Here is a 12,884-nt window from a genome sequence, read left to right on the forward strand (position 1 = left end):
GCTGGAGGTCTACAGACATTTCTGAAATAAAATGCCACATGTTAGTTTAACCAATGGAGGCATACAGAACAACATGTATACAGGTCTTGGCGTTCTCTTCCTCTGGGGTAACTCACTGTCATCACAAGATGGTGTATATGATACTACCAGAGGTGTAGAAAGTACCAAGTAAAAGTACTCAACTTGGTTCGGCTGTTCACCACTTTAGTGAAGTATGTAATTATGATCGACCAGGAAAGGGAGTTCTAAACTAACTAGTGATCAATTAAATAAAAAGGAAGAGTGTATATTTTCAATTAAGGTCACTGTTTGGATTTGAACTCTGTTTACCTGGTAATTTAGCTCTTCCTTAAGAACTTCCCAAAACTGGTGAACACAGCCAAGTACTTCTACTATGTACGTTTTACACCTCTGGATGCTACTAATAATGATATAAACACCATAATATCATTAATAGCAATTAATTGGCAATGAGCAAGGTATGCAGTACTGATCCCCCCTGTGAAAAAAACACAGAAACAAACAGGTGGCAGGGTTGGTGGGTAGGATCGCACCTAAATTATAGTTAGACCATTGAACATCAGACAGAGCAAATAACCTAACTATTAATAGTCTTTATGAATTTAATATTGTGATATGAGGGATCCCTGCCATTTCTTATACGTTGCTGACCAATGACCACTTAGGTTTCCTGTCTGGATATTTTGGAATGTCATGGCACTAAGCCACTGACAACAGAAATTGATCAGAGTAATATTGACGAGTGGTCAGGTGCATATTTGGAGTTTGCTAATTGTCTAAACCTCGTATCGGCCAACATATAAAGTCGGTATATGTTCTTGGCCACTTTAAGTAATTTATTTTATCCATATCTATGATTTCCAAAATTTTTCTTAAGTGATCCCCCACGTAAGCAGACAGCAAAGATAAAATGTCCCTATCCAGGAAATGCTTATCATATTTCACAGACAAGAAGTAGCGATGGTGTTTAATTTTTAACAGGCCGACTGACTCGTTAGCAAATCAGTAATCTCTTCATGTACACATGACCACCAACCAAAATGTATAATTTCTAATGCAGTGCTTTCCAATCTTTCTCGGCTCGGTATGGCCATAGTCTAAGTAAGCCCCTTTGGCAAATAATGTATTTATTTGCATTAAGGCCTATTGTAGCTCTGAATGGTGAAGCAAACTTGGTAGAAACTTGGCAGAAACCTGGTTGGGGGCCAGGTTAGGGGGGCTGGTGATGCCATCCCCTATAATTAAATGTCTAATATTTTAAACACAGAAGCAGCACAAATGAAACGTCTAACGGCACAAACCAGCACAAACAAAGAATACTATTTTGGTTTAATTTGGAGGATGTTGGGGGCTGAGTGACCTCCGAATGACCAATACAATTCTATTTAATCTCTAAAAAAGGACAGCAGCACAACCAAACATTTTAACAGCACAAACAAACGTGACTATTTTGATTAAATTTGGGGCATGTTGGAGGGCTGAGTGACGTCATCACCTATAATTAAATCATTAATATATAAAACACAGAAGCAGCACAAACAAAACTTTTAATGGCACAAATCGGCAAAAAATATGCACAAATAAACAAGACAATTTTGGTAGAATTTGGAACATGTTGGGAGGCTGAGTTACCTCCGAATGACCTATCAAAAAATATCTATAAAATGATAGCAGCACAAATTCTTATTTTAACAGCACAAACGGAGCACAAACAATTGAACTTATTCTTCCAATGTTTTGTCATGTGTAGGGGGCCAACTTCATGCAGGTTTTTAACCTCAATATGTAAATGTGTAATCTGTATGAAGAGAGAGAAAATTCAGACTTAAATTTAAAATCTGTATGAGCAGATTGACAATCCATACATAAATGCACATCTGTGAACTCAGAAAATACACATTAGAATTCCAAGATTTACAAATACATGAAAAACATTTGTGAATCACAATTATGCACATACACATTTTTATTCCACGCATACAGATAGCAATTTACACATAAATACATGAAAAACATTTGTGGATCTCAATTATGCACATACAAATTTAAATTCTACACGTTTGGATTGCATTTTACACACAAATCGTTTTGAAACAAACTTTCAACTGGTCGGAGCAAAATCAATTTGCATCACTGTGGTATTTTCAGATAGCACATGACATAATTTCCTTCCTTTCAGAGTAGGACCACATCTTTCTAGGAACCTTATTTAAATGTAGGCTATTTATTGTACTCCAAAAAATAGAAAGAGAGATTAAAATGCAGAATGTTGGTAAACGATATACTTCTAAAAAAGAATGAATTACAGAACTCGTTTGTATTAAATGTCTAATTAATTTGAAGAATACAATAACTTGTTTGTACTGAAGGTTTTATCATTAGAATATAAAAAATATGATTATTTCAACTCAGGCTATAGATTTTTCAAAATAAAAATAACACAAAATTTTAATTAACCACAGATTATTCCATTTGAATTCAGATTGTTTCCTTTTCCTTCTGGCCAACAGTCAGCACACAGCTTTATGTGAGAAAGTCCGGGGAACAAAACGGTTGCACTGCATAAATGTAATTAATAATTCCAGTTAGTCGTCAACTTACAACCTATGTGACTTATGTCCGCGCGGACTCACGACCATCCGCGACTGAAGTAAAACAAAAAAAATCTTGTATGCCGCGGTACCGTGCGGGAGGCTGGGCAGGAGCCTGGGCGTACGATAATTACTAAGTTTAGTAAGAGAAAACGTAAACATAGCTATGGGGGACTCTGGTGAAGCCATGGTTTTGTGGATTTGGATGTGTGCTTTGGGTCGTTGTCATGCTGAAAGGTGAACTTCCTCTTCATCTTCCTAACTGACGCCGGAAGGTTTTGTGCCAAAATTGCCTGGTATTTGGAACGGTTCATAATTCCCTCCACCCTGACTAAGGCCCCGGTTCCAGCTGAAGAAAAACAGCCCCACAGTATGATGCTGCCACCACCATGCTTCACCGTGGGTATGGTGTTATTTGGGTGATGTGCAGTGTTGTTTTTGCACCAAACATACCTTTTGGAATAATGGCCAAAAAGTTCAACCTGGGTTTCATTTTCCCACATGTTTTTGGGGAACTTGACGGTTTTTTTTGCAAACTTCAGCCAGGCTTGGATGTTTTTCTTTGTAAGAAAAGGCAGTCTTGGCACCCTACCCCATTGCCCAGTCATATGAAGAATACGGGAGATTGTTGTCACATGTAGCACTCAGCCAGTACTTGGGAGTTCCTTAAATGTTGCTGTAGGCCTCTTGGAAGCCTCCCTGACCAGTTTTCTTCCTGCCTTTTCATCAATTTTGGAGGGACGTCCAGTTCTTGGTAATTTCTATGTTTTGCCATATTTACTCCACTTGATGATGACTGTCTTCACTGTGTTCCTTGGTATATATAATGATTTGGAGAAAAAAATTGTAACCTACTCCTGACTGATATCTTTCAACAATGAGATACCTCTGATGCTTTGGAAGCTCTCTGCGGACCATGGCTTATGCTCTGAGACGCAAATTTTTTTATATATAATGTCGTTGTCGAAGTCACCCTTTGAAGCTAAATGTAGACGTTTATGGCAAGCCCTTATACAGACTGGACTGATGAAATCATCCAGAATGAGGGTCTCTGCTGTGCTCATTTCATATCAGGCAAGGTTTTGTTTACCACTCACAGGCAAAATCAATGATGTATTTTAATAATAATGATAAATTAGTAATAGCTGCAACCACAAAGCTGGCCTTCTCAATAAGTTATTCACAATGGTAAACACCATTGATTAACGTTACCAACATTACTAGCTAGTGTGTAATCAGAATTACCATGCAAACAAACCAAATTGCTCATATTAGACAGTTTAGCTTACATCACTCAGTATTTATGCAAGCATTGAATTAATGAAAGGGATATACGGTAATACTATATCCGTGATATGACATTCTCTTTCCAAAATAGTTGCAGAAGGCGTCCGGATGATCCATAATCCTATATGTTGTAAAGAGGTTCCTGTCACTTTCTGCCACCAGTAAGGCTCCGCCAGCAAAATACGTCATCGCTGTTTACTAACACAGAAAGGGTCTATTGTCATGGAAATCATTTGTATTATATACCAATAATTATTATTTTGTTGAATAGTCAATTTAGAATATTGTTTGTATTCGATTCCACTACTTATTTAGATTAATACATTTGATGAAATACATAGTAAGCTGAATCCACCCTAAAATAAACAGATGATAGGTTGTTTGAAATTTGGTTTCTCTCTAATGAAAAATAGTAATGTGTAGGCCTTATAGCTACTTTTATTGAATTGTTAAGAATACCATTTGTATTATGTTTAAATAATAATTCATTTGTTGAATAGTCAATGTGAGGTTCTGTGTTTTTCTGTTTTACCTGCTCTAGTTTTCTCATCAGTGATGGGAGAAACAAAGCTTTCCAAAACTACATTGCAATCATTGCAATGAAAAATAATTCACAGTTTCAAAACACTCTAAACATCGTACGCTGGTGACATCTGCTGGCCAAATATGTGTAATGGAACTGGAAGACTCACAGAAAATAAACTGTATGTTGTGGGTGGCATACGCTGGCATTTCGTATAGGCTTAAACACTGAATAGCCAATTGATAAGTGAACAGTTACGTGGAGTTGGACACGGTCTCTACTCATGGAACTTAATATAACTAAACATTTATCCTACACTGCTATCCAGGAGACGTCACCAGTCTGCTGCCTCTGCTTCAGCTTCAGCTGTTCCTGCTCAGCGAGACCCTTCTCCGCCTCCCGTGCCCACTTCTGCTCTGGCGAGGTCCAGATCCCGGACCCTGGGCCCTAGATTTGCTGTTCCCTGGATGAAGAAGATGAAGAGATCCATTCCTCGGCACAGGATGTTTTTCAGTTTTGCATTCCAAGGCATGGCTTACGAGTACACAAGAGTGCCATTCGGTTATGCTTTGGCTCTGCACACTTTCTCCAAGTGCGTGGAGACGGCACTGGATCAGTTACACAGAGAGGCATCAGAGTCCTGGCCTATCTGGACGATCTATTGATCCTGTCCCCATCAGCGGAGCTGGCGAGGGCCCACACCTTTCAGGTGGTGTCTCCCTTTTCAGGTTGGGACGAGCCTGTAAATTGGGCAAAGAGCGCGCTGAGGCCAGCCCAGCAGTTTTCCTATCTGGGTCTCTGTCCGGACACGCACCTGATGAGAGCGCGCATTTTGGATGTCAGAGCTCAGGCTCTTCTCTCAGACCTCGATCTATGTCGTCTACCATGTGTACAGTCGGTCCACGCGCTGCACATGCAGTGGTGTCCCTGGGATTGCTGCACATGTGATTCGCCAGTCAGCGTGTAGACCCTGTGCGTCTCTCGAGTCTGCTGTGTCGTCTAGCGGGGGATCTGGGTTATTGGAGAGATCCCGACGTGCTCTCTTACGGGGTTCCCCCGGGCAGAGTGACAACATTCATACAGGTATTTGCGGACCCGTCTCTGCAAGGTTGGGGAGGTGTTTGCCAAGGAAGAGCAGGAGGAGGCGTGTGGCCTCGCCACATCATTCTGCGGGAACTGGACACGATTCTGTTAGTGCTGACCCACTTCCAGGACCTGGTAAAGGACCGGGACATCCTTTTTCACTCAGACAATCATGCCATGGTCTCTAACATCAACCCCCAGGTGGGAGTCAGATCTCCTGCTCTCCACATGTCAGCCACACGCCTGTGGTTTTGGGCACACAGACACCTTTGCTCTTTGTCAGCGACTCACATTACGGGCTGTCTGAATATGGGAGACAACAAGTGGCGTCTTCATTCCGATATCGTCTCCCTCGCCTGGGAGAGATTTTGGGAAGCCCAAGTGGACCGGTTTGCGTCAAGAGAGTACACACGGTGTCATCTATGGTTTTCACTGAATCGTCTGGATCATCCTCCTCTGTGGTTGTACACATTTGCACACCGGCCCTGGTCTTGGGGTCTTCTTTACATTGCATTGCACGCTTGTTGGCAGGGGTGAAGTTGGCTCAACTTCACATGATTCTCATCGCCCCAGTTCACCCGGCAGCAATCTAGTACCCAGAAATGATACAGCTACTGGAAGGTTGCCCCTGGGTGATTACTCACCGGCGGGGGGAACAATCGAACGCCCCCCAACTCTGCACAGGACCCTGATGGCCTGGTCCCTGAACGGGACAGTCTGTCACGCATTGTGACATGTTTGTAACCATCTCTAGACCCTCTGCGCTGCCCTGTCAAGGAGATTCTGTCTTTTTTACAGTGTCTTTTTGAGATGCAGAGGTCGCCCTCTACTGTTAGGGGGTATGCCTCTGCGATTTCCGTTTGTCATGAGGGATTTTGCAGGTAACACTGTTTTCAGCCATACTTTGGTTTGTCATTTCCTTTCTGCACACGCTGTCTGCGCCCTGTGACCAGGCTCTGTGCTCCCCAATGGAATCTTCCCAAAGTGCTTGGAGCACTCTGTGAATCGCCCTTTGAATCCTTGGATCAATGCTCAATGAGAATTCTCTCTATGAAGATAGCTTTACTCCTCGTGCTCTGCCAAGCAGGTGAGTAATATGTTTGCGCCATCTATGCGCCCTGGCTGCCTTTTCATAAATGGGGATTTAAGCAGTGCCACGTTACGACCGAATCCGTCGTTCATGTCCAAGGTTATTATGAGTTCTTATCAGTCAAAGGTGACCGAACTACAAGACTTTCATCCCCCTCCCCATGGCTGTGAGGGTCAGAGACTACATCATATGTGCACTGTTCGCGCATTGGCGCATTACATGGACCGTACTAGGAGTATCAGGTTCTCTTCAACTGTTTGTGTGTTATTCTGCTTCCCGGCATGGTTGGCCACTGGCAAAGCAGTGTCTGTCTCATTGGCTTTGTGACTGTATTGCTTTAGCCTGTAAGTCCACTGGATCTGTGGCTCTAGAGGGTCTCTGAGCCAACTCTACTCGTAGGATCACTGCTTCATCTGATCATTTTCAGGGTGTCAGGGTCGATGATGTTGGTGCAGCAGTGTCGTGGCTGACGCCATCAGGCTTTATTCATTTTTATTTGTTGGATGTTTGTCTACATCCCTAGCGCTGCCGCTAGAGGACGGTGAATTAACTACTGTAAGAGACCCGTTCAATGGGGAGTTGTTCTATGGTCTCTTCGCCACTGGTAACTTTTTATCCGGGAGGCGTGTTTTTTTTAGCCAAGCTGGTTTAGTTGTGTCCCATTTCTCTCTCGATTCCGCGACCCAGGTTCGCCTCCCACTTGGGAGTCTTTAGTGCTTTGTTTTTTGTCACCGCTAGCACCCTTTGGCTCGTTGGCGCATGCTTTTTACTGTAGCCTATTTGGTTTTAGCGGGAGTGCTCCTGTCTCTTAATGTTATGACCCAAGTCAGATTCTCCGTTGGGGTATCATTATGTTTATGTTCTGAGGTCTTCCCCTTCACGCGATCTGTAGGTTGAGGTTGTCTATTATGTTTTCTTGCGGGTTTCATTATTCTATTATCCTGTTGGTGGCAGTAATCGTGAGGTTAATGTTGTGTGTTCTAGGGCTAGGGGACCGCCTCTTTTGAGGCTTGATCTTTGTGTGCCATGGTGGATTATTTTGGGGAGTACATCCTGACTCACTTGCTCCACCGTAGACCACTAGGAGCTAAGCCCTCTAGGGGGTGGAGCTCCAAGACATATAACATTAGTTACCGGGAATATAGGTCCGGTTATATGAATGGAGCAGAGCCCCCTAGACTTGATGCCCTGCTTTTCCCCTTATGTCCTGGCTGAAAAAATAATAGGGAAAGTGTGTGTAAGGTATGCTCAGTGCTTATAGGGGCAGTCGTGCCCCGATTAGCGAAGTGTCACGGTGCGGTGAGGATCAGTGCCACCGTCCCGTACACCTCCAGTTCCCATCATTCCACAAACACATCCCGGACTTGTCTTCGTGTCACATGTCTTCAACTATTCACACCAGGTCCCTATCATCCAGTTAGTGTTTAAATGTTTCCCCTCTGCTCCCCACATTTGTTGATCATTGTTGTCACTATCTGTATGTATCTGTATGTACGCGTAACTGGTGAGTGCTTTCCGTTTTGTGCTGTTTAAAGGATTCAGCCCCTTTGTTTTCTTTAAGTTTGTTTTTGCATGCTTGTGTTTGTTTTTTCATTAAAACCTACATCGAGTTCATTTCGCCTGCGCCTGGTTCCTCCACTACCGCCACCATCGTTACACCAAGGCATGTGCATATCACATTTTCAGTGTATAATATATTTTCAGTATTGATTTATCGTGTTGATTTAGAATAATTAGCCATAACATTTTTACTTATCTTTATTATTTACCAGATATTCATGATGCATCATATGGAATTAGGTTTTCCACCAGCCATGAATATGCTACCTAGCGTGCCATCATGCTATGAGTTTTGGAAAACTTTATGTACACTAACTTAGTTATGCAAACTTTAGCTATGCTTGTATATATCATTTCCTGTGTGTTCCAGTTGACTCACCGCATCGAGAAATTCGATTACAACCAGAAAGATAACTAGCAAACCGATGAAATTACACATACCGCTACAGCTTACAATTCTCGTATGTTACAGTAGTAATGTTGAATTTTTTTTCTTTCAGCCCTGACTGCACATATCCTTTCCAGTAGCCATTTGTCTCTGCCCCAATTCACAGACTGACACCCCATTTAGCGTTTGTGAGCCAATGACACTTTTAGACAGTGAAGTAATTTGTTTAGCCCCAAAACAAATCCTAAATTACTGGCCCTCAACCTCCCACTCTGCATGATGTGCAATAAGGGGCTGGTGCGCTGTCCCACAGTTGCTAGCCATAGACTCTGCTGCTCTAAAGACATCACCATGCCAGCCAGAATGCCTGGCAGGTCTCGAGTTCCCTTGGTTTTTACAATGTCTGGTACAGAGAGGGAGGGTACCAGTTGTTCTGACTCAGGTTCAAGGAATCCTGCCATGCCTATAAACCTGACTCAGAGTCAGTTCATTAACAACTGAAGAACCTCCTCTGTGGGTTCTTTGGACCAGAGGGTTATAGTCATCAGCCATACATCTTCACAGACTACACATTGTTAGAAGTTGCTAGCCTTTTCCATTCATAGTTAATCTGTTTGTTTACTTCCTGTGCTATCCCAACAACTAAACAGTGAACCTTTTGAAGGGTAGGCAGGATAGAGTAAAGCGAGGGTTGGACCTCACACTATGTGTAAAACCATTGATTTTGTGTTTTTTCTCATTTGATAGTTTGTAGTTTTTCCCCTTCATGCTTGGTTGCAGTGTAGACCATACAATATTGAGTGTAGAATGCATAGTTTGTCATTTGCATGCCTTATTAGCACATGGGAGGGTAGACATGTTAATGGAAATCTCTGTTGTGCCCTTATTGACCAGGGAATATAAAAGAATGACAGCTGTGGAAGGTGGAACATGGGCCTTATGAATTGTTCTAGCCTAGGACCCTTTGGTAATATGATGTATTTTTCTATCACTTGCTATGGTATTGGAGTTGTGTGCCTGAAATAAAATAATCTGTGTGTTGGAGTCAAGGTTGTTCTAAGGGAGTTCTTTAGACACATGTACATCTGATGTTGTGCGGTGAAGTCAAGGTTCTTCTGAGGGAGTTATTTTGACACATGTACATTTGATGTTGTGTGGTCAAGTCAAGGTTCTTCTGAGGGAGTTTTTTAGACACGCACATCTGATGCTGTGTGGTAAAGACAAGAGGGTTATACTACAAAGGGAGTTCAACCTATTCAGACTTAACTCTGGCTTATCAAGGAAAGTCAGGGTTGACAAACTCTGACTGCCTAAGGTGGTGTTACAGTGATTATTACGGCGATACTACGACAATTATTTAAATGTTTGTTAGTTGAGTCTGTGTACAATTACTGGAGTTTGTACCCTTTCAACTATAAGGGGCACGTTTGGCAACGCAAGCTTGGTCCGGCAACGCAAGCAGTCTTCTTTTCCGGAAGAATGCATTTTTATATAGAAAGATATGAGTTTAAAGAAAGGTTAACGGTTAAATCTAACCGTGCCGACCAACAAAGACAGGGAGGTTTGTGAGCAGTGTTCTTGGCATGTTCTCTATTTTTGGCTTACAGACTCTTATTTGTAGTATGATTGAGATGTAAGGAAAAGTAAAATAGTGTATCTAAATATGTAAAAACATTTAATATAATTCAGTTATGGCCTACACATGGGCTACATCTCTGAAATTGACCCATTACTCAATTTTAATTATTAAAGATCTACTCCATAAAACACCTAGGTTGTAAGGCAGGCTTGGAGTTTTGTCATTTTATGGTCAAGGCCATTTGGCCTTTGGTTTCACAAAAATGTTTAGGGCAAAGGCCATTGGGTGAAATATTTATATAAGGGGATTTGGAGCTTACAAATAAATGAATTGCTGTTAAGAAAAAAAAATATGGCATAGAAACCTACATTATTCACTTTTTTAATATCATATTTTGAATAATAACTTATTACAATTGATGTTTTTTCCACACAAAAACGTACGTTGCCATGGTTTAATCCTTTAAATTATATCTACACACCCCTCACATTTTTTATAGATTCTGGAATTTGTTTCATTTCAAATGTTTTAGTTGGGAGCGTTCACTTATAACAGTTAAGTAACGTTAAGGCTAGCGAGCCAAAATGATAACATTACCTCAGCTACTCAAAATTAAACTGCAAAGTATCATTTAGCATCACAATCACCAGCGGTAATGAGAACGACCTAAATAAACATATATACTGACTTTTTTTCGTGCGCGGAGCAAGTAATTCTTGTTTTCTAATCTTTTACCAAAAACGCTGCCATGTTGAGTGATATCAAACCTCGGAGCTTTCAAAAAGCGTTCAGGGGTATTCTCCCACTTGGGGGTCGGAACTTTCCCATCTCCCAGTTGCTCATGAACGCATGTTCCAAAACAGAGTGGTTTGATTCAGTTAAGCACTAAATATGTCAGCTGTCTATCGATAACTAGCTAGTTTGCTTACCTGCATGTAGTCCGTTCTTGTGGTTGTTCTCAATGGGGAACAGTGGTGTCGTTAGGCCTGGGCGTCCGGGGCTATACCCAGCAAGCAACACGCCGGCGGCCCACTAGCTTTTTGCCCCTGCGGCCGGCGAGTGTTTCTGGAAAGCGTCCAGCCAGCAGGCCGCTTTCATGACAATGCCTTCTAACAATACCCTGATCAGCGATGGCGGCTAGCCGCTTTTATGCACTAAACTCAGCGGGATGACTCACGCCCCAATATTAGGTTTTATTTATAATAATCCTTTATAATAAATTTGGTCATATCACGAATGACAATGACCAGAATAAAATCTAAATAATTTATTTCAAATAGTGCAAGATGCATACAAAAAAAACATGCATTATACAGCAAGCATACAAAATAAACATGAATTGAAATACAAATTTTACTAAATCAAATAGTGCAATAAAATGTGTCCAGCAACAGATAGTAAAATTACAGTATTTGAATGTGAAAGTACAAAATAAACATAATACAATACAAAATAAACAAGGGCTAGAATGGCAGTAATATACATAAGTATGACCTAGCAGCAATCAATAGTTATTGAATCATAGATACATCAGTGCAATACGCTTATAAATGGTGGCATAACACTACAACTACAGTCAGAATTAAGAACATTCACACAGAGCTATAACTATATTAAGAGGATAATGCAATCATATATATACTCATCTAAAGGATTATTAGGAACACCATAGATTTGTGGGATGCACATCCAGGGCACAAAGCTCCCATTCCACCACATCCCAAAGATGCTCTATTGGGTTGAGATCTGGGGACTGTGGGGGCCATTTCAGTACAGTGAACTCATTGTCATGTTCAAGAAACCAATTTGAAATGATTCCAGTTTTGTGACATGGTGCATTATCCTGCTGGAAGTAGCCATCAGAGGATGGGTACATGGTGGTCATAAAGGGATGGACATGGTCAGAAACAATGCTCAGGTAGGTCGTGGCATTTAAACGATGCCCAATTGGCACTAAGGGGCCAAGTGTGCCAAGAAAACATCCCCCACACCATTACACCACCACCACCAGCCTGCACAGTGGTAAGAAGGCATGATGGATCCATGTTCTCATTCTGTTTACGCCAAATTCTGACTTTACTATCTGAATGTCTCAACAGAAATCGAGACTCATCAGACCAGGCAACATTCTTCCAGTCTTCAACTGTCCAATTTTGGTGAGCTTGTGCAAATTGTAGTCTCTTTTCCTATTTGTAGTGGAGATGAGTGGTACCCGGTGGGGTCTTCTGCTGTTGTAGCCCATCCGCCTCAAGGTTGTGCGTGTTGTGGCTTCACAAATGCTTTGCTCTATACTTCGGTTGTAATGAGTGGTTATTTCAGTCAAAGTTGCTCTTCTATCAGCTTGAATTAGTCAGCCCATTCTCCTCTGACCTCGAGCATCAACAAGGCATTTTCGCCCACAGGACTGCCGCATACTGGATGTTTTTCCCTTTTCACACCATTCTTTCTAAACCCTAGAAATGGTTGTGCGTGAAAATCCCAATAACTGAGATTGTGAAATACTCAGACCGGCCCGTCTGGCACCAACAACCATGCCACGCTCAAAATTGCTTAAATCACCTTTCTTTCCCATTCTGACATTCAGTTTGGAGTTCAGGAGATTGTCTTGACCAAGACCACACCCCTAAATGCATTGAAGCAACTGCCATGTGATTGGTTGATTAGAGAATTGCATTAATGAGAAATTGAACAGGTGTTCCTAATAATCCTTTAGGTGAGTGTGTGTGTGTGTGTGTGTGTGTGTGTGTGTGTGTGTGTGTGTG

Source organism: Esox lucius, chromosome 3 (genome assembly GCF_011004845.1).
Source record: "Esox lucius isolate fEsoLuc1 chromosome 3, fEsoLuc1.pri, whole genome shotgun sequence".
NCBI classification, from domain to species: Eukaryota; Metazoa; Chordata; class Actinopteri; order Esociformes; family Esocidae; genus Esox; species Esox lucius.